This window comes from Pan troglodytes, chromosome 21 (genome assembly GCF_028858775.2).
Source record: "Pan troglodytes isolate AG18354 chromosome 21, NHGRI_mPanTro3-v2.0_pri, whole genome shotgun sequence".
In the NCBI taxonomy this organism is placed as follows: Eukaryota; Metazoa; Chordata; class Mammalia; order Primates; family Hominidae; genus Pan; species Pan troglodytes.
In genome coordinates this window covers 8,811,414-8,834,170 of record NC_072419.2, presented here as the reverse complement: position 1 = coordinate 8,834,170, position 22,757 = coordinate 8,811,414, and the positions used below count along the sequence as shown (strand labels likewise).

At 44.3% G+C, this 22,757-nt stretch overlaps 1 protein-coding gene across 2 annotated transcripts in view; it reads right to left on the bottom strand.

Moving 5' to 3' along the window:
- The window catches only part of STK35 (serine/threonine kinase 35), a 111,410-nt gene that overhangs the window by 15,662 nt on the left and 72,991 nt on the right, over positions 1 to 22,757 (bottom strand). Inside the window, exon 4 of one of the 2 annotated variants that reach the window (XM_063803239.1) lies at positions 18,659 to 20,502. The exons of the other annotated variant lie outside the window; for it this stretch is intronic. The gene's annotated coding sequence lies outside the window, so the exon portion shown is untranslated. Of the gene's footprint in view, positions 1 to 18,658; positions 20,503 to 22,757 lie in introns of those variants that run through there. 2 annotated transcript variants of the gene reach the window in all.

Sequence of the window (22,757 nt, the reverse complement as noted above, 5' to 3'; positions counted from 1 at the left end):
TTAAGATGTCTCTTTCTTGAAAAATCTGGGAACAAAGAAGCTGTTGTTGTGCCTTTGACTCATGTCACTTTTTAATACGGTGTGGAGAACGTGTTCATCGTACCATCAAATCCCACATGAGGTTGGGGATGGAAGAGGGGGAGGCATGGAGGTCATTCTCAGTGTTTGGGGGTGCAAGGGGGGCACTAACATTTACTATTCTCTACCTGTGGGTCAAGTGCCTTACACATGTGCTCCCATTTAATCCAATGGCCCTGCTAAATAGCTGTGTGTGCCCTTCCCATTTCAAGGATGGAGAATGAGAGGCTGAGAGGTCATAGGACTTAGTCAGGATGCAGAGTCTGGATTTAAATCAAGTCCCCCTGACTGAAACCATCTCATTCTGCTGTGAATCCCCATCCTTTGTATTACCAGTGCCAGGCCCTCCTCCATGCCCTTCTCCATGGTAGATCACCAGAGATGTGACTCCCACATCCAAGCTCTGATCTAGGCTGGGCAACCATGGATGGCCACGCCATCCCTCTGATCCTCAGTTTCCAATGATAAAAGTCGAATGTTAGTTGTTAAAGGCTCAAATCAGACATGGTCTATTCAACATCGTTGCTGGAGCTCCTGCCTTGGGTTGGGCGTTAGTGCCAAGCATAGAGGAGCAGAGAGACTTACACTTGTTCGTGGGGGGCTAGCTGATGTTTTGCAATCTATAAAGCACCATCCAAAAGTAAGTTACTGTGAAGTGAATATCGTTACCTCCCTGAAATGTGGAGGAGGTTCCTTTTCGTACGGTATCCTAAGACCAGGTTGGAATTTTTCAAATAGAGCATCAACTAAGAAACTAGAGAAAAATATACCTCCGAAAAGCAAAGAAATAAGAGAGTTTGCCAAATTCAGGGTCTCACCCTTTAAAAGCCTTTAAGTCTAGTGGGCAATTATATGGGCAACGGGTGAGAGGACACGAGGAAGAGAGTTTTCCCCTCCAGGGGTCCAGATGCGATTTTGGTGCAGAGTGTCTCTGCTGCCCACTTCTTGTTGGGACTGCTTTCTTTGCTCAGGCAAAGGACTTCTGCCTGTTTATTAATCAGTTCATCATCCATAGATTCATTCATTTATTCATCATTCATTCATTCATTCATGTCATTTCTCCTATATCCAACATTTAGCATTGACAGCTTACATGCTGCAACTAACTTCAAAAGAATAATTACTGTTCAAACACAAAGAAAGGATGCTTTTTCACATGAAGGTACTTACAACAGGAAGCTGCAAGTGTAAAATTTCTCTGTGATTCTGTTTCCTCCATTAACCCAGCTCTGTTCCCCACATAGGGCTCCTCACTCCACAGGTATGAATAATCAGGGAAGGAAGGAAGAGAGAGAACAGGGCCATATTTGACAAATGGGAACCCAGGAGGGTTAAGCCCACCAGAGTCGTCTGGGTGACTCTGAGGCCGATTCTGGCAGTGCGGAGGAAGTGTCCAGTGCGGACTTGGCCCTCTGGAGGAGACAGAGCCACCAGGAGCCCACAGCCACACGGTGGAGCACTCCCGGCATGCCAGGGGTGGGGCAGAGGGCTGAGGGCTCTGTGCACCAGGGCATCTGCACCCTTCATTCCGTTAGTATGTGAGGCTCCACTGGCTCCCAGCAAAGTACTTTTGCTCAGGGCCCCACTGGCACTGAGTAATACAAACCCAAACTGCAAGGTGATTCAAACCCAGACTCATTTAACTCCACTCTGCTCTCCAGCCTACTCTGCACAAAAATCACCCAGAGGCAATGGTTTAAAAAAAAAAAAAATGCAGAATCCAGAGCCTCATCTGCTCCCTCAGCTTAGGATCCTGCAGATCTGGGCTGGGGAGCAGAAATCTGCTTTTTTTTTGGGGGGGGGGCGGGGAGGACGGAGTCTTACCTTGTCGCCAGGCTGGAGTGCAGTGGCGCAATCTGGGCTCACTGCAAACTCCGCCTCCCGGGTTCAAGCAACTCCCCTGCCTCAGCCTCCTGAGTAGCTGGGACTACAGGTGTGCACCACCACACCCAGCTAATTTTTTGTATTTTAGTAGAGACGGGGGTTTCACCATATTGGCCAGGATGGTCTTGATCTCCTGACCTCGTGATCCACCCACCTTGGCCTCCCAAAGTGCTGGGATTACAGGCATGAGCCACTGCACCTGGCCAGAAATCCTCATTTTTGACAAGTAGCCAGGTGATTCTGATAAGGGCTGTCCACTCTGACCCGGGTACAAACAAGGAGGGTTCAACACACCTGAGCGTTCGTCAGAATGACTTCAGAAAAACCTGAGCAAAGATTAACTCAACACTGCTATGTACCAGGCACTCTTCTGAGGACAAGGGAACTCACTAAATCTTCCTGGCAAATTCATGAAGTGGGAGCTGTCATCATCTCTTACCTCATATTCTATTATATTACAATAATTGTATTATATGTTATAAATCAGGAAAGGGAGCAATGTAAACTGAGGTCAAGGAAGACCTCTCTGACATATAAATGAGGAAACTGAGGAATACAGGGGATACCTAACTTGCTCAATGCCCTGGAACTTTTTTTTTCTTTTTTTTGAGACAGTCTTGCTCTGTCACCCAGGCTGGAGTACAGTGGCACCACCTTGGCTCACTGCAACCTCTGCCTCCTGGGTTCAAGAGATTTTCCCACCTCAACCTCCCAAGTAGCTGAAATTACAGGCGTGCGCCAGCACGCCAGGCTAATTTTTGTATTTTTAGTAGAGACAGGGTTTCACCATGTTATATTTTTAGTAGAAAGGGGGTTTCGCCATGTTTCAAGACCTGTCTGGCCAACAAGATGAAACCCTGTCTCTACTAAAAATACAAAAATTAGCTAGGTGTGGTGGCTCATGCCTGTAATCCCAGCTACTCAGGAGGCTGAGGCAAGAGAATCACTTGAACCCCGGAGGAGGAGGTTACAGTGAGCTGAGATCACACCACTGCCACTACAGCCTGGGTGACAGAGCAAGACTCTGTCTCCCAAAAAAAATAAATAAATAAAAATTAAAAAAGAAAAATAAAAAAAAATGCATCACCTGTATTGCAGGAAATTCAGTCAGGCCCCACCCCAGACTCACTGAATCAGACACTGTGGGTGCGGGACTCAGCCATTTGGGTTTCATCTCAGCTTCAGGTAATGCCAATGCCTGCTAAGGTGTGAGAACCACCGAGCTATTAATGGATCATCTCGTGGGTAGGTGGGTGATGTCCTGCAACCCCCAAGTTGGCCTCCACCACATCCTCTTGGCCTTGAGGTTTCTGAGGGTTTTTCTTCGTCTCCTAGTTGAGTTTTCCAGTTCATTCCACACATAATCAATAGATTGACAGAGGGGAGTGGGGGAAGGCGGAATTCAGAACGTTCTTCTGTTTTGAAAACAATTCTGCAGCCAGAAGCACCTCCAGAGAGAGACACCCTGAGTGAATGTGACAGCGGCCTGCTTGACCCACCTGAGGTATGGGCGAATGGGAACAAGTGGCTCTTAAACGGACTCATTTCTGGCTCCATTGTTTCTGAATGCAGGCTTCTGGCAGGACCTCAAAGAGGTGGCTCCAAACCAGTTTAAGCACACAGCGACAAAGGTGTGCAGCTGTCAACTTGCTTGCCCTCTGAGGTTGGGGTGTGATGCCCTGCACTCTGCCCTCAGGCTAAAGCCCAGGGCCTTCCTGCCCTTCCGCAAGTGTGTGCCCTTCCCCTGCTTAGAATGTTCTTCCCCAGGTCTTTGCAGAGGTCTGCTCTGTCACTGTATGAAGGTCTCTGTTCAAATGCCACCTCATCAGAGAAGCCTCCCTGGCCACTGTAGCCAAAGTAACCTCCCCCCAGCCCCATTCTACTCAATCTATTTTAGTTTTCTTCCTCTTGACATTATTCAACCTACTTATCTGTTTCTTTTTCTTCCTTTTTTTTTTTTTGAGACAGAGCCTTGCTCTGTCGCCCAGGCTGGAGTGCAGTGGCATGATCTCGGCTCACTGCAATCTCCACCTCCTGAGTTCAAGTGATTCTCCTGCCTTAGCCTCCTGAGTAGCTGGGACTACAGGAACACACCACCACACCTGGCTAATTTTTGTATTTTTAGTAGAGATGGATAGGGTTTCACCATGTTTGCCAGGCTAGTCTCAAGCTCCTGACCTCAAGTGATCCACCCACCTTGGCCTCCCAAAATGCTGGGATTACAGGTGTGAGCCATGGTGTCCGGCCTGTTTCTTATATACTCACTCAGTCCCCCACAACCAGAATATATTTCATGAAAGCAAAGACTTTGTTTTGCTCACCACTGAATCCCCACCTGCTAGAACAATAGTAAACACATGTTAGAGACTGAATAAATCTTTGATGAATAAATGGATGAGGCTATCAAGATAAACTTGGCTGAAGTAACCAGCTGCATTGGGCAAGTTTCAACACAGCTTTGGGATTCCTGCCCTTGGCCTGGTGCTACAGTCCAGGTCAGAATGAATAATCTTTCATTCATATTCCAAGAAATATTAAGTGAATCCTTACCAGGTACAAGGCTCTAACTAGGCATTAGAGATATAATGATTATCAAAAACAAGCAATGCTCCTGGAGCTTACAGTCCAAATGCTACCAAACAAGCACACAAACAAATTATGAACGTGGGGCAAGGAAAGGTAACTGCTGCCCTGAATCCCTCTAATGAAAGGACCCGATCTGGTTTGGGGAGATAGGGAGAGCTGCCCCAAGGAAGTGACGAATAAGCAGGAGTTAAGAGTGGAGAGGAGTGGGGCCGAGCACAGTGGCTCACGCCTGTAATCCCAGCACTTTGGGAGGCTGAGGCGGGAAGATCACGAGGTCAGGAGATCGAGACCATCCTGGCTAACACGGTGAAATCCCATCTCTACTAAAAATAAAAAAAAAAATTAGTTGGGCATGGTGGCGGGCGCCTGTAGTCCCAGCTACTCGGGAGGCTGAGGCAGGAGAATGGCGTGAACCCAGAAGGCGGAGCTTGCAGTGAGCCGAGATCGCGCCACTGCACTACAGCCTGGGCGACAGAGCGAGACTCCGTCTCAAAAAAAACAAAAAAAAAAAGTGGAGAGGAGGAAGGATGACGGGGAGAACATTCTAGACAGAGTGAACAGTATATGGAAAGGTCCTATGGCAAGATAGAGAAGCCTGGTAGTGTGAGGGAGCAGAAGGACGCTAGAGTGTCTGGAGCAGAGACAGCAACAGGGAGGGTGATCTGAGAGAGCCCGGATGGGTGAGGTTCATCAGTCATAATAGGGGATTTTGCTTTGATCCTAAGAGTGGATTAGAACAACTGATACATTTTAAACTGGGGTGGCAGTGGTAGGTGGGTGAAATGATCAGATTTTTGTTTTAAAAAGGTCTCTATGGCAAACGATTTTGCATGCATATATTGAACTCAAAGGGCCATGTATACACATATTATAGATGGTAGGTAAGAACTCCAGAACGGAACACCTAGGTGCAAATCCCGGCTTTATTACTTACTATGTGTGTATCCTTGGGGAAATTATTTAACCTGTCTATCCCTCAGTTTTGTTTTGTGCAAAATGGCGATTGGCCGGGCGCCGTGTGCTCACACCTGTAATCCCAGCACTTTGGGAGGCTGAGCGGATGGATGACTTGAGGTCAGGAGTTGGAGACCAGCCTGGCCAACATGGTGAAACCCTGTCTCTACTAAAAATACAAAAATTAGCTGGGCATGATGGTGCATGCCTGTAATCCCAGGTACTCGGGAGGCTGAGGCAGGAGAATCGCTTGAACCTGGGAGGTGGAGGTTGCAATGAGCCGAGATTGCTCCACTGCACTCCCGCCTGGGTGACAGAGTGAGACTCTGTCTCAAAAATAAAATAAAAAAAGAAAGATGAGGATAATGATAGTTAATAGTAGTACTTATCCTGTAGGGTAACTGTGAGGCTGACAGCAGCTAATAATACATGTAAGGAGTTTAGAACAGTGTTTGACTCACAGTATACATTCAATAATGTTCGTTACTATTATTATAACATTTAATGTTGACTGGTATTGTTATGCTATTGAGCAGATGAAAAACTGAAGTACAGAGAAGTTAAAGCATGTGCCCAACGTTTTTAGGCAAAGTAACAGAGACAAAATCCAAAACCTAAGCCCTACATTATCAGACTTCTCAGTAGCAGAGATAAATAGGACCGGTTGGGTAGGTCAGTTCCCGGTCCGAAGCACCAAAATGAATCAAGGACATTTGTGGGGACAGACCAAAAGGCAAATAGCTCTAAAGTAATTAAGCTACCCTGACAATAGTTATTCATTAGTTTGCCAATATTTTATACGTATATTAAGTAACAGCCCCAGTGCTGGAGAGTGGAAATTCTAAGACAAAATACACATGTGATCTTGACTTAAAGAGACCACAGTCTAGTAGAAGAGATATGCCAATAAACAGAAAAATGGAGCACTAAAGTGTCACAGGTGTTGTGAATGAATATCTTTTAGGCTAGGCCTTACCTGCTGTCACCTTTCTAGATGGAAAAAAACTCTGCTGGCCTTGGTTCAGTCCTCATTAAGTTTAGGATCAATCAGGACGCTATTGGCCATGAGCAACAGAAATGTACAATAAGGATTTTAAAAAAATTTTAATGTTTATTTACTTACTTATTTTGTTGAAACAGAGTCTCGCTCTGTCACTCAGGCTGGAGTGCAGTGGTGTGATTTCTGCTTACTGCAACCTCCACCTCCTGGGTTCAAGCGATTCTCCTGCCTCAGCCTCCCAAGTAGCTACGATTACAGGCGTCCACCACCATGCTCAGCTAATTTTTTGTTTTGTTTTGTTTTGTTTTGTTTGTCTGTTTGTTTTTTGAGATGGAGTGTCCCTCTGTTGCCAGGCTGGAGTGCATGGCACAATCTTGGCTCACTGCAACCTCCGCCTCCCGGGTTCAAGCGATTCTCCTCGCTCAGCCTCTCGAGTAGCTGGGACTACAGGCGCATGCCACCATGCCTGGCTAATATTTATATTTTTAGTAGAGACAGGGTTTCACCATGTTGGCCAGGATGGTCTCGATTTCTTGACCTCATAATCCACCCGCCTCGGCCTCCCAAAGTCCTGGGATTACAGATGAGAGCCACTGTGCCCAGTCAGGAATTTTTTTTAACCTGACATAACAAGAAATTGAAGAAGTCAGTAGGCAGGGTTGGCTAATTAAAAGATCTGAGTCCCATCTTTGAAACAATTTCCAGAATAGCCATCTGAGGAGTTGTGTAGATATTTCCCTGGTGAAAAAAACTGTACCTTGTAAAAATTATTTTTAAAAAGAAGCATTTATAGTCTCTGGAAACTGTCTTAAAGATATATAGCAAATAGTGCAGGCACGGTGGCTCATGCCTGTAATCCCAGCACTGTGGGAGGCCGAGGCAGGCAGATTATGTGAGGTCAAGAGTTTGAGACCAGACTGACCAACATGGTGAAACCTCATCTCTACTAAAAATATAAAAATTTGCTGGGTGTGGTGGCACACACCTGTGTAATCTCAGCTACTTGGGAGGCTGAGGCAGGAGAATCTCTTGAACCTGGGAGGCGGAGGTTGCAGTGAGCCGAGATCATGCCACTGCATTCCAGCCTGGGCGACAGAGTGAGACTCCATCGCTCTATCACTCACTCTAGGAAAAAAAAAAAAAAAAAGAAGAAGAAGAAAGGCATATAGCAAATAAAGAAACATTTCATGGTAAGAATAGCATGCATCTGGGGTATCTGGGCCGTAGCCTGTTCCTTTCCGCTTCCCCCAGCTCAGCACGATGAAGCTCTGCCACAGGTGGGTGCAGACAAGAACATAGGATTTCCTCTTCCCCCAGAGGGCAGGAATATTGCAGGTTACCAGAAACACGTATTCCCCTAGCTCTATGTTGTAGAAGCTAAATTCCAGGCAAGAGCAGCTGAGAGATCTGGAGTTCCTTTCTCTACCCCGTCCCCGCTCACTCACAGGGTAGGAGCTCTACCCGAGACTTGTCAGTCTGAGAATACTGGGACCCTGATTGCCCTCGTTTCATGTTGCTCATAAGGGAGAAGTTCTGCACTGGGAGAGGCAAACTGAGCAGGCCAGAGACAACCACCACCACAGGCATACTACTTGTAAAGTCTGGATATTGCTGCAAGAGGAAGAGGCTGCTGTCTTCACCCCTAGCTCTGAAGCAATGGTGTAGAGATTTTGTCCAGAGGGAGAGAGAGGCCTTCAGAACAGAGAGCTTCAATGTTCTCCACTAGGGGAACAGGCTTTATTGTGAACAGAGTGTAGAGGGAAGTTCAAATCAAATAATATGAACAAAATATGAATGTGGGGCAAGGAGAGGTAACTGGTGGTAATTAAACAATGGATCTTTTGGTGGTAAGCAATTACGAGGAGACAAGTAGCTTCTTGAAAAAAAGAAGCTAAACCTAAACCATCTAGTAGTTTAACACGAAGAATCAGGGAAAGAGACAGTTAAAAAAAGCTCTTTGGGATCAGAACAAGACTCAAAAACTGGCCTTAAAGACTACCCCTGTAAAGGGGCCCAAATATCACAGAATCCTATTGTAGAGCAATTTTTGCCTCACAGCACTGTCAAAAACAATAGAACAATCAACCATCAATTGGTAGAAGCTAATATCTAGGTATGATACCAACAGAGGCAGACAGCATAACAGAGATAAAGGAAAAAGACAGTCAAAGAGAGCCCTGCTAAAACCAGTGGCATCCTAGAGAGGCTGTGCTCATGCCCAAGGCTGAGCTCTTTGAGGAACAACATCAGATGCTGCACCCTGTGGGGGAAATAGACTTTCCTGAAATATAAAAAGAATATTTATTATGGAAGAAAGCTTTATTTCTCTTGTCCTTTCATATTGGGAGAAATATTGAATACATAGAAAGAGTCCTGGATTGCTCTAGCAAAGTTACTAACCAAATAAACAAGCAAACAACAAATCTGTGGGAGCATGGAGAACTGGTATTCAGAGTTGCTACAACATATTATCTAAAATGTCCACTTTTCAAAAAAATTGTTCAGTACCATAGGAAAGGTAAAAAAAAATTGTGAGACATGCAAAGAATTACATAAATATGTGGAAAAGCAACAAAACACTCTAAAGCAGCACTCAGATTGAAATTTATAGCTGCTAACATGTATATTCAAAAAGAAGAAAAACCTCAAATCAACAGCCCCATGCTCCACTTTAAGAAACAAGAAAAAGAAGAGCAAACTAAAGCTAAATGAAAGAAATAGTAAATATAGAGTAGAAAGAAGTGACATAGACAGAAAAACAATAGAGAAAAACCCAAACTAGTTCTTGGAAAGACGAACAGCATTGATAAACTTTTAGCTAGATTGATCAAAAAACAAAAAAGAGAGAGAAAAACTCACATTACTAAAATGAGGAATAAAAGGGGGGACATTACAAAATCTAAAAAGGAATATTGTTAACAATTATATACCAACAAATTAGGTAAACTAGATGAAACACACAGACTCCTAAAAAGAAACAACCATCAAAACCGTCTCAAGAAGAAATAGAAAATCTGATAGATCTATAACAAGTAAAGATACTGAATCAGAAAACTTATCACAAAGAAAAGTTCTGGCTCAGATGGCTTGGTAAACTCTATCAAATGTTTAAGGAAGAATTAACATCAATCTCTCACAAACTCTTCAAAAAAATATAGAAAGAGAGAACACTTCCCAACTCCTATGAAACCAATATTACCCTGATACTAAAATCAGGCAAAGACATTACAAGAAAATTACAGATCAATATCTCTCATAAATATAGATGCAATAATCTTCAACAAAATTCCTGTAAATCAAGTCTAGCAACATATAGAAAGTATTATAAACCACAACCAAGTGGGATTTATCCCAGGAATGCAAGGCTGGTTTAACATCCAAAAATCAATTCATGTAATATACAATATTAATAGAACAAGGGAGAAAAACAACATGGTCATTTCAACAGAGGCAGAAAAGCATTTGGGAAAATACAACACTTCTATGATTTTAAAAGATCAACAAGCTAGAAACACAAAAGAATTTTCTCAACTTGATAAAGTGCCTCTATCAAAAACCCACATTTACCATCATTCATAATGATGAAAAACTGAATACTTTCCCCTTAAGATCAAGAACAAGAAAAAGATGTCCATTCTCAACACTTCTATTTGCCACTTCTTTTTTTGTTGTTTTTTGTGTTTGTTTTATCCTTAGCAAACTAACGCAGGATATTTGCCACTTCTATTCTGGAGGTTATAACCAGAAAAAACAGGCAAGAAAAATAAATACAGACATTTAACTTGGAGAGGAAGAAGTAAAACTATTTTTACTAAATATGACATAATTTTGTATAGAGAAAACCTTTAAAAATCACTCAAAACTATTATAATAAATGAACAAGTCAGCAACTATGCAGGATACAAGGTAAATATACAAAAATCAATTGTATTTCTATACGCCAGCAACAAACAATCTAAAAATGAAATTTAGAAAACAATTTAAGAGATAAACCTGGAATCCTAAATAAGTGGGAACAACCTGAAAGTCCATCAAGTGATTAATGGATAAATAAAATGTGATATACCCATACAATGGAATCTTATTTAGCAATAAAAAGGAATGAAATACTGATATAAGCTTCAACATGGATGAACTTGAAAATATTATGCTAAGCGAAAGAAGCCAGCAAGAAAAGGCCACATGTCATATGATTCCATTATACGAAATGTTCAAAATAGGCAAATCTATGCAGACAGAAAGCAATTTAATGGCTGCCTAGGGTTGGGGAAGTTGAGAGGAAGTGGCAAGCTACTGTTAATGGTAAATTATTTCTGTAGTGATGAAAATATTCTAAAATTGTCTGGAGTAATGGTCGCACAACTTTGTGAATATACTTAAAACCATTAAAGTAGGTCTATCATATGGTATGTGAATTATATGTCAATAAAGCTGTTCTTTAAAAGTTTCATCTTTGTTGTATTTAGTGTCAGATTGTTTTCATCTAACTTCCTCATAGTCATAAAACTACTGCCATGGCTCCAGGTATCATATCTTCATGAGACAATATCTAGAGTAAAATAAAACTGTGTGTGTTAGGAGATCGCTTTCTCATATTTCTTTTTAAGATTGAAAAAACCTTTCTCAGAAACCTGCAGGCACAATTCCTCTCACAACTCATTGGTAAGAATTGGGCCTTATGTCCAACGTTAATATCAGGAGAATATCACTTCTCTACTCAAAATCCTCAAAGATTTCCCTTCTTACTCAGGGCTAAAGTCCCTATGATGGGCTACAATAGCTTATGTGACTGAAGCATTGCCTCTTACCCCTCAGTACTGCTTTGCTACAACCTCTGTAGAATTTATGGGGTCCCTGTTGTGGCAACTCTAAGTATGTTTCAGCATGTCTCAACAGCAGCTCAGCCCTGAATCATATTTTGGCCACAGCCCAATCTTTCACAAGTCTATCTGTATGCTTTGCTCTGTGACAAGGACACTGTCTCGCCAAGGATGCTGTAAGTGTTTTTGAAGTGGGGAAGAGTCTAATTCCAAAATGTTTTAGTATTGTTCACAGAAACAATGAATAAATCATATCCACAACTTGAATTTTTTATGTTTGGTTCAGAAACAATTTGTTCATGTCTAGTATTTTTTTAGTACTTGTAATATTTAAGATTTTGGGGCATATTGGAGTATCTAAGAGATTAATTCATTATTTTAATTGAAATGTGTAATTGAGTAATTGGTTTAGATTTATGATTTTACATTAAAAAGTATAAGCAATTTTGTTAAGTGTGTAAACTGATTTGGTACATTTAAGAAGGCTTAAGGGTCAATATATTACAAGCGTTATTTAAATATCTAAAAGGTTTTGGGCTGGGCCTGGTGGCTCACGCCTATAATCCCAGCACTCTGGGAGGCCAAGGTGGGTGGATCACCTGAGGTCAGGAGTTCAAGACCAGCCTGGCCAACAAGGCAAAACCCCATCTCTACTAAAAAATACAAAAATTAGCTGGGCGTGGTGGCACGTACCTGTAATCCCAGCTACTCAGGATTGAACCCGGGAGGCGGAGGATGCAGTGAGCTGAGATCACGCCACTGCATTCCAGCCTGGATGACAAAGCGAGACTCCATCTCAAAATAAATAAATAAATAAGTAAATAAGTAAATAAATAAATAATTAAATAACAGGTTATTAGTCAGATAATTAAAGTACCTAAAAAGAAAACCAATTATATTAAATTTACTAATACAGTTAAAAATGTTTAAGTTAATTGCAAAGGCTTCCTTAAACTTGGTTATTAAAGTTTACTAGATCTAGAGGTTAAAAAGTAAGATTTATAAGCTGGATTTAAAAGTTTAAGAACTAGAATTTTCTTAGAACTAATAATTTCTAACCTTAATACATTTAATATTAAATCTAAAGTAATCAAAAATAGTTTTATCCATGTATAAAAGTCATCCTCAGGAGTCGTAAACTGATGTTTCAGGGATGGGCCCATGACTCACTGGAGCCAATGAGATATAAGAAAATGCCAGGATTTCTGGAAAGGTGAGGTTTTTTTTCCCCCCATAAAGCCTACCAACGCATGCCTTTTCTCTTCCCTTAGTCAATACTATAGACGATACGAGGTCTAGAACAGGAGAACCATCATCTGCCCAGGAGAACCAAGGCCTATTTTATGATGGTGCAAATGTAGAGCCAGAGGAAGAAGCTAAGCAATACAATGCTGTGAGAGCCAAAGGAAATGGGCACCTGGTGACTGATGTCATCAACCTTTACCTGAACCTACACCTAGGCTCTTTGGTTACATGGTCCTATAAATCTCCTTTCCTGTTTAATTCCATTTTAGTTGAATTTTCTGAACATGTCCTGACTAGTAGAAGGATCCAGCAGAGTGCAACGGATTGAGCCTGGATTTGGATTTAGACATAAAGTAGTTCAAATCCTGACTTAGCACTCACTCGCTGTGAGGGCTTGATCAATACTTCTCCCCTCTGGGTCGCAGTTCTCTTCCGAAAAATGGCAATAACTCCTTCACCCATATACCTAAGGTACCCAGCATAGTGCCTCTGCAGTACTGTACATGCCTAATCAGTGTGTTCATTTAGCATGTTATAGGTGCTAGGGACCAATCGGGAGCAGAGTCCCTGTCCTCATGGCTAAGCCCATTCTTTCCCTCTTTCTCCTTTTAGTTTTGTATGCTCACATCATGCATGTCCCAAAAGTAATTGAGGAGCTGAACTGAGTCACTTCTTCCCATCCACCAGCAACGCAGAGTCCAAGTTATTTCCCTCCCCAAGATACCAGTGCATTTTCTTCCTCTGACAAGACTCCCAGGATCCCTTTGGTTGATGTTGTAGTTATTTGCTTTCACAGTTTACTGTCCTCACTGAACTCAGGGCATCTCACTGACACCCAGCATAGGACCTGGTATACAGCAGGTACTTAATAAGTGTTTGATGAATAATCAATTTAAACACAAACAAAGCTCCTAAAACTCTCATCTTGTCTGTTTTCTTATACATATAAGAAGATAGGGACAGTAGTTACCTGCTCTTGATGGATTCTTCTTGCCCATGAATGCCTACTCTGGTTCCTGCAAGCTAGAGGCATTGCACCCCTTCTCAGCTGTCTCACCTCGTGTTTGATCACCCATCTCTCCAGTGGGATCCTGAAGCTGTTGGTGATTAAGGGACTAAAACCATAGCAAGCTAACAGCTGATGTGGTGGCATCCATCACTGGAGTCATTTTTCTGCCTTGGATTTGCCAGTGGATGAGATTGAGATACACCATTAACTTTGATGCTTCACTGGAGGCTGTTTTGTGCCTTTGGTAATGAGACTTGGCAGTTCTTTTCTATTCTCTACCGGGGCTAGAGCTCAGCCTGTGATTCCAGGCATCTGATTAAATTGTCCTGTGAATTTGTCTTTAATTCTCAAACATGAGTAAAACCAAGTCCTTTGGGAGCAGTTTCCTTCATCCACCTCTATACCAGTTAGAAATGTGTTCAATGCAAGAAACAGAAAAGCTAACTGTATTGGTTCTAAACCAATAGAGTTTCGTTTTTCTAATATAAGAGGCCAGAGGCAGATGGCTGCTAGTTTTGGTTCAGCAGCTCAACTATGTTAGGAGACATGACTCTGATTCTCTTGACCTTTCACTCATGGTAAAGAGATGGCTGCCACCACACCAACCATCGTGCCTGTGTTCAAGGCAGAAGGGGGAAAAAAACACTTCGAGAACCCCCACCCTCACCCTACATCCAACGTGGCAGACTTTTCCTTAGGTTTCGTTAGCCAGAAGTGGGTCACAAGGCCACCCTTAGCTAGCTTTGAGCAATTGTGATTCATGTCTCTTCCTGGGTATGTCTACCTCAGCCTTCTTCAGATGCTGCTGCAGCTGTACTCAGGGATTAGTGCTTCGAGTTGCAATCTTCTATGTTCTCATCCAACCCCTGTGTGAGCTGGGGCCTCCTTGCCTCTTGAGATCTAAATATGATTGGCTAGAACACTCGGCTGTTAAAGATTTCCTCAAGGTATCCTTGAGTTTCCAGGGTTGGGTAGGAAGATGGCTGATGCCTTCAATGTCAGTTCCAGCTTTGGGCACCTGCTTTCCCAAGTGGTGTTTCTGTTCCACACTGAGTCCCTTCCAATGTCTCTCATTCTGCTCCATCCTCTCCACTATCACCACCCTGTGCTCCTTCAGCCAAAGAAAAGAAAACAAATGAGTAACAGCCAATCATAAAGTCTTGGGACGTTGATACCTGAGACAAAGCTCAGCCAATCATAAGTCTTATCACACCCTCTCCTTCACGATGACCTTCTTTATGTATATACATCCTGAGGTGGAGAGTTTCATCTTCTTTTTATGTGCAGTGAGCATGTATAAATGAATATGAGTTCATATAAAATCTCACACAAGGCTTCCATGCCCATCATCTCACCAGATTTCTCAGGAATCCTGGGGTAGGTCCCCCTGCACCCGGACCTGCCTGACTTTGAGCCCATTTGCCTTTGAGTTTCAACCCTGAGTCTTAGAGAATCCCATTACAAGAGTTAGGATTTTTTGTTGCAAATAACAGAGACCTTGCCCCCCAACCCCCACCCAACTTTAGCTTAAGGGAAGAAAGTATACAGTGACACAGCTGTTTTTCCTGATGCTCCAAGGACAAAGGTAGAGCCCAGACCTGGGACCCAGAAGTCCTGCAAAAGACTGTCACTCACTTCATTCTGCTGTACCCTTCCTTCAATGCAAACTGGCTTTCTCTGCTTCTCTGCCACAACCACCAAGAGCTGCAATGCTTTTATATAATAGTTCCTGCATTCAAGAGACCAACCCAAACTAAGCTCTTTGTTCCAAATCAATATTCCCAGGAAAGAGATTGGTTCAGCCAGGATCAAGGATCTAATCAGCTATGGAGGGAGGAATGGGGTCACATTGCTTAAATATGACAGCCTAGTGAGCTTAAAACCAAGCTCCAGTGAGTTATCTGGGAGCATGCAGGCTATTAAGAATTTCATTTCGGCTGGGCCTGGTGGCTCAGGCCTGTAACCCCAGCACTTTGGGAGGCCGAGACCAGTGGATCACTTGAGGTCAGGAGTTTGAGACCAGCCTGGCCAACATAGTGAAACCCCGTCTCTACTTAAAAAATACAAAAATTAGCTGGGTGAAGTGGTGCATGCCCGTAGTCCCAGCTACTCTGGAGACTGAAGCAGGAGAATCACTTCAACCCCAGGAGGCGGAGGCTGCAGTGAGCTGAATTGGCACCACTGCACTCCAGCTTGGGTGACAGAGCAAGACTCAGTCTCAAAAAAAAAAAAAAAAAAATTATTCCTGATAAAATTGAGGAGCATTGCAAGAAAACACTTCCTTTTTAATCCATCCCCTTCTTCCCTCTTTGACTTTGGTTTTATGAAATGACAGCAGCTATTGTGCAACCATGAGACAGAAAACAAACCTGAGGACAAAAAGCCAACACAGCTGTATCAGTTAGCTTTTGCAAACAAAATATTCTGAAATGTAGTCGCTTAAAATAATATTTATTGCTCAGGATTCTGTGGGTCAGAAATTTGGGCTGGATTCAGTTGGGATGACTTATCTCTGCTCCACATGGTATTGCCTGGGATTCTTTTTATGTCTGGGGTGTCCAATGGAATGGCTGAGTCTCCCTCCATGAGGTGGAGGTTGACCCAGGCTTATTCACACGGCAGCAACATTTCAAGAGGACAAGAGTGGAGGCCTAGGCTTAGAACATTTACACTCTCACTTCCATTGCATTCTACTGATCAAAAACAGTCACATAGCCAGCCTGGGTTCACAAGGTGGAGAAATAGACTCTATGTTTTGATGGGGCCATTTGCAATCGAGCACAACAGACAAGGATGGTTAAGAGAAAAACAGAAAAAGTCTGGCCAGAGATGACACCTTTCTTGAGCTGTTGCAACAATGTAGAACAGGCCTCCTTCAGACTTCATTATATGATTATACAGTTAAATGTCCTGTTTTAAAGAAGGCACTCTTTTACTTGCAAAGGGGTCCCTAGCTTATACACAAGAGATAAGAATAATATCTATTCATCAGAGTGTTGGGAGATGAAACGAGATATGTACGTAGAGCCCTTAGCAGAGTTCCTAGGATACAGTAAGCACTCAGGAAAAGTTTACAGGTATTGGCAATTATGGGGGACTGGTCCATTCCAAAAAGGCATTAGCCGTTCTCATCCTAAACAGAACACACACCCATTATGGACTTCTATTAGCAACTTCCAAAGGGGACAAGCATATGCTGCGCCCAGCCCCACAGAGACCATACAGGCCAGTTACTAGGGGTCAGTATGGACTGTGGTTAGGCCGTCAGCTGCTGCAGAAAGCTGGGGTCCCATAAGAAACTAAAACTTCAGGCCCACAAAGAGGGGTTCCAGCTCCAGTTCTAAGCAGAGAGGCCGGAGGCAATCACTGAGTTTTTTTTGATGGGGAAACTGAGGTCCAGGGAAGACAGATGACATGCCCAGAGTCACACAGTGAGTTTGGAACCAAGTCACAAGAGAACTCAGCCTCCTGACTCGCAGCCTAGAGCTTTGATTATTAAACTATGTCCACTCAGAAACGGTTTTGCTCTTCCCCCACCAAGGATGGAAATTCTTGAAGGGTTATACCTTGGGGATAAAGATGCGGCTAAAAAGCAAAACTGGAAGTAAAAGTACTTGCCCATGAATAGTGATGGGTGGTGGCCAAGCTTCTGGAGGACATGGTCTGTTTCTTGGCCTGGATGTTGGATGCTGGATATATGGGTGCGTTCATTCTGTGAAATTCATAGAGCTGTATGTTTATGATCTATGTTATATTTCAATTAAAAAATATTTAAAAACTGCTTCTCCAAGATCTTATCCCTACTAGAGGGCTCATGGAAGGCAGACACAGCTTGGTGTCATGGAGAAGGCACTGAATAAAGGCTTAGGAAATTTGGGTTCTAGACTTACCCAACACTTACTAGCTGGGCAACCTTGTCTTAATGGCCTGAATGTCTGTTTCCTGATTTCTGAGACAGGAATATCAACACTTCTTCCACTAAAGCTGTAGGCTGGTTTGGGGGGCAAACAAGATCATAGATGTGAAAAGACTTAGGAAACAATCAGGTATGTGTGCTACGTACTGTCTAGGTGAGCGTGCATCATTCTCCTTTTGCAAGTGATTGTGTGGGGCAGTGGGAGGGGGGCTGTTCCGGCTCAAAGTGGGCGACTCAGTCCTCACAGAAGCAAATTAGAACCTGGCCTTGTGCATCAGCTGTGCTGAACCTCAGAATCCTGTTTTTATGCGAGGGCTGCAGATCAAGGCAAAATCAAGACAAATGTGATTTCACTGGGGCAGCCGGTCTCTGTGTCCCAGGCATGCGTACCCTCTGTGGAAGCTGAGGCTCCGCTGACATCACCACGGTTAGCACCCTCCTCCACATCAGGACAGTAGGAGGCTGCTCCAGGTCATCAGGCCCGAGGGAGGGGTAGATGGAGCTCTCCTAGATTGGCAGGGCCAGTGGAGGGACTGTTGACAGCAAATTAAAAGTCTCTGGCAATCTGGGTCCTCATCTCTCATGCCATTGGTGTCTGTGAAATTGTAATTTATGGCTAGAATTAAGGCTAAAAGGAAAATACCACGGCATGAGACCAAGGGCTGAGGTGAGGCAGGAGTGCAGGTAGGTTAGGGACTGAGTGTCGGGGGCACCGGCTGCTGCCAAGAGCCGTGGGTGGACTGAGGTCTGAGAGGTCAGTTCCAGGTCAAGTGCATTCTGAGACCTCTCTCCACATGCACACCCAGCCCCCTTCACTGTGCTCCACTTACAGCTCTCACTAGGACCCACTTCATTTTTAGTGTATTTCTGGCACTCCTGCATCCCTCAGGACCCTTCCACCCTTCTCTCCGCTCATAGCTGCTCACGGCAGCACCACTAACTCTGCCTGAGGACTTCCTCCGGCTGCAGGAGCTGCTCAGCCTGCACGGGCTAGCCCAGAAGTGCTCAGGAGCTGAGGGCCCTGGGAGCAGCCCTTGGCCACTAAAGAACAAAAGGTGCTGGATAGATACCACCATTCCCCTCGCTCCGCAGGTGAGACGCCAGCCGTGTAGTCATCAATGTTCTCCAGAGAAACAGAAGCAAAGGGATATCTACACATAGACATAGATAGAAAATGATTTATTACGAGGGATTGGCTCATGTGATTATGGAGGCGGACAAGTCCCGCTATCTGCTGTTTGCAAGCTGGAGGAGGCCCAGGAAAACCGGTGGCGTAGTTAGTTCCAATCTGAGTCTGAAGGCCTGAGAACCAGGTGCTTCCTGTCTCTCTCAAACAATCTACTTATGCTCAAATACTCAGGGTCTGCTTCTGAGAGAACACACTGCAAAGCGTGCACTGTGTGTCTTCCCTGCTGGAATGTACACGCTTAGGAGCGAGGGACTCTGGTCCACTGATGTAGTCCAAGCACCTAGGATTGTGCCTGGCACATCAGAGGCTCTGGAAAAACATTTGTTGAACAGATTGTTTACACACTGAATGGCAATTCAACAAATAGTTCTGAAGTGCCTACTTTGCCAGCTCTATGCCAGGCATCCAGGACATACCTGGAACAAGACAGAAGGGAGTCCTACCCCCTGGTACTCATCGTCTAGTGGGAGGAGAAAAATAGACAAACCCACTGCAGGCCATCAGTACTGAGATAAGGACACACAGAGGGCTGTGGGGGCACAGAGGAGGCCCCAGTGGACACTCTGGGGTGACAGACTGGAGCAGGGCTGGCTTTGTGGGCATGTGACTTGTGTGGTCACATGGGGCCCTGCCCTTGGAAGGGCCCTAAACTTGGTGTATTTTTTAATTTTTATTTTTTTGAGATGGAGTCTCACTCTGTCACCCAGGCTGGAGTGCAGTGGCGTGATCTCGGCTCACTGCAACCTCCGCCTCCTGGGTTCAAGCGATTCTCCTGCCTCAGCCTCCTGGGTAGCTGGGATTACAGGCATGCGCCACCACACCCGGCCTCTAAACTTGGTTTAATGCTTTGCTGTTGCCATCTTGAAATTCCTAATTATTTTTGAACTTTTTCATTTTGCACTAAGTCCCACAAATCATGTATCTGGTCCTGCCTGGAATGATATCCCCACTGAGACCGGGGGTGCTGCATGAAGGCAGGTAGGCTGCAGAGCTCTGTGTTCCATGAAGGAGACACAGCATGTGTAAAGGCTCAGAGATGAAAGAGAGCCCAGTATGTTCCAGAAACTGTAGTACTTTGGTTCGGTTGGAGCACAGAGGGTATGGGATGCCAGAGAAGGTGGCAGGGGCCACACTGAAGGGCATTGTGGGTCTCCGATGCTCAGGAGTCTAGACTTTATCCAAAGGCCATATCACGTGTTAAGAGTGGGGCAGGAGGGCACAGGGGGCAAGACTGTGGCAGCGAGACCTGTTTGAGCCTGTTCCAAGAATCTGAGGCAAAGAGATAGTGAGCCTGGCAGATTTGAATGACACTTAGGGGGTGGAAGACAGTACTCAGAGGTTGATTGAATACAGAGGGAGAAACTGCCAAAGTCTGTTTAGACTTCATATTCACAACCCCTAGGGAGTGGAGTGGTCCCGCAGGCGTGGGCACCGTGCCTTTTGGATGCTTGCTTGTGACGACACATTTCTGCTCAAGCCGGGGGAGATGAAACCCCCGTGGGGAGAGGCTTGGCTCTGGCCTCTCTTCTACCGGCACAAACACAGGCTTCAAATGAGCTTTCTGTCCGGAACTTTAATATGTTAAAAATGACTGTGGAGCTGGACTCTGCCTCCCAGTGCCTGATGCTGCAGGAGTGGAAGCCTCCCGGGGCATGAGAGGGAGAGAGGGGATGATGAAGGGGACCTGACTTGATCCTGCTGGAATCCCCAAGGTCAGACTGTTCCATTCTGGAGAATCCTGGAACACAGAGTGTTGGAGCCAGAAGGAAAGTTAGCTGTGGTCTCATCTGACCTCCTTCCCATGACAGATGGGAGCAGACCCTGCAGAGAAGAAATGAATTGCACAAGGTCACAAGGAGGGTTGGAGAATCCTGGGCTCCTGGCCCCTGCTCTGGTGCTCTGATTCCCAACCCCTGGCACCCCTTACTTCAGAGGATTTGAAAGGCACATCACTCAAGGTCACAGGATGCCTCTGGCTTTTTAAATAATTAAAGATGGGGGTCTCTCTATGTTGCCCAAGCTGGCTTCAAACTCCTGGGCTCAAGCAATCCTTCTGCCTCGGCCTCCAGAGCAGCTGCATGTGAATTACAGGTGAGCTCTACCATGCCTGGCTGCTTCCTTTGTTAATGAACGAAAACTCTAACTTAAAATGCTTTATACTGATGGTTTTCCAAGTGTGGTTCCCAGACCAGCTGGCATCAGCATCACCTTGTTAGAAAGGCCAGTTCTTGGCTTTACCTACTGAATCAGAAATTCTGGGGGTGGAGTCCAACCACCTGGGGCTTTAACAGGTGATGTTAATGCCCACTCCAGTTTGAGATCCACTGCCTTAAGCAGTAAAGATGTCTATCATCACACAAATCAAGACGCCCAGGGTTGGTTATCTCAGTGGCCCAATGACTATAGGGTCCCAGGTTATGCCTGTCTTCCCATTCCTCCATCCTCAGTGTGTGGGCCTCTGACTTCAGGCTTAGACTCTCCCAATCACTAGGTGGCTGCTCCATCCACAGCTTCACCATGACTTCAAGAAGCAGAGGAGATGGCCTCCCCGGACATCCCTTTTCATCAGTGAGAAAATCTTGCCTGGAAGTTCCCTAGCAGACATCCCCTCCTATCTCATTGGCCAGAATTGGGCTGTGTTCCCTCCTCAAACCAATCACTGCCAAACCAATCACTGGGAAATGGAGTTATTATTAGTTACGAGTAATCTTCAGCTACAGAGGGGAAATACAACCTAGTAATACAAAGGCACAGGTCCTTTGCAGCAACCTGGATGGAGTTGGATACCATTATTGTAAGTAAAGCAACTCAGGAATGGAAAACCAAACATTGTATCTTCTCACTTATAAGTGGGGGCTAAGCTGTGAGGACGGAAAGGGATAAGAATGATACAATGGACTATGGGGACTCGGGGAAGGGTGGGAGGGGTGAGGGACAAACGACTACCCACTGGGTACAGTATACGCTGCTCGGGTGATGGGTGCACCAAAATCTCAGAAATCACAACTAAAGAACTTCTTCATGTAACCAAATACCACCTGTTCCCCCAAAACTTTCAAAATAATAATAATAATAAAGCTGAAACAAAAAACACAGCTCCTGGAGCCCCTTCCTCTTCAAATCCTAGTTTTGCCATTTACTAGCTTCCTGACCTTCATCTAATTACTAAACCTGCTGGGTGTGGTGGCTCACTCCTGTAATTCCAACACTTTGGGAGGCCAAGGCAGGAGGATGGCTTAAGCCCAGGAGTTCAAGACCTGCTCTGGCAACATAGCAAGATCCCATATGTACAATATATATATATGTGTGTGTTTTTTAATTAGCTAGGCATGGTGGTGCACACCTGTTTTTTAAAAAATTACTTAACCTGTGTGCCTCAGTTTTCACATCTGTAAAATGGACATAATAATATTTATCTCAGGAGTGTCAGGAGGACTAAGTGGATTCATATTTGTAAAGCACCTAAGACAATACTTGGCTATAGAAGAATTTGTTAAAGAAATATCATACGTAGTTCTTTATCTTGCTTTTTTGTAACTTAACTATGGGGCTTGGAGATCATCCAGTAACAATACAGAGGCCACTTCCTCATTCTCCTTTTTATTGTTATTATTGTTGTAGGATATTCCATTTCATGAGTGTGTATAATTTATTTAATAATTGTTTTAATTTATTTGCAATTACAGAGTTGCAGCGGATAAGCTTGTCATGTTGTTTCATGTGTGTGAGTATCTATTGTAGGACAAAACCCTATAAATACAATTGCTGGGTTGAAGGATTTGTGAATTTGTAATTTGATAGACATTGCCACATTGCCTTCCACAGAACGTTACGCCAATTTACACTCCCACCAGCAGTGCATAAAGGTGCACGCCCCTCCACAGCCTCACCACCAGCAGTTACCATTTCACCACACCCCTCCACCCGTGACAATCCGTGTGTGTTGTTGCCTTCAATTGCCCAGGAAGAAATAGACCCACGAGGAAAGACAACTTGGCTGAGACGGATCAGTGAGCTGCAGGAAGTCCCAGATAAGGACCCTCCTCAATCCCGGTACCACACTTCACAGTTTACAA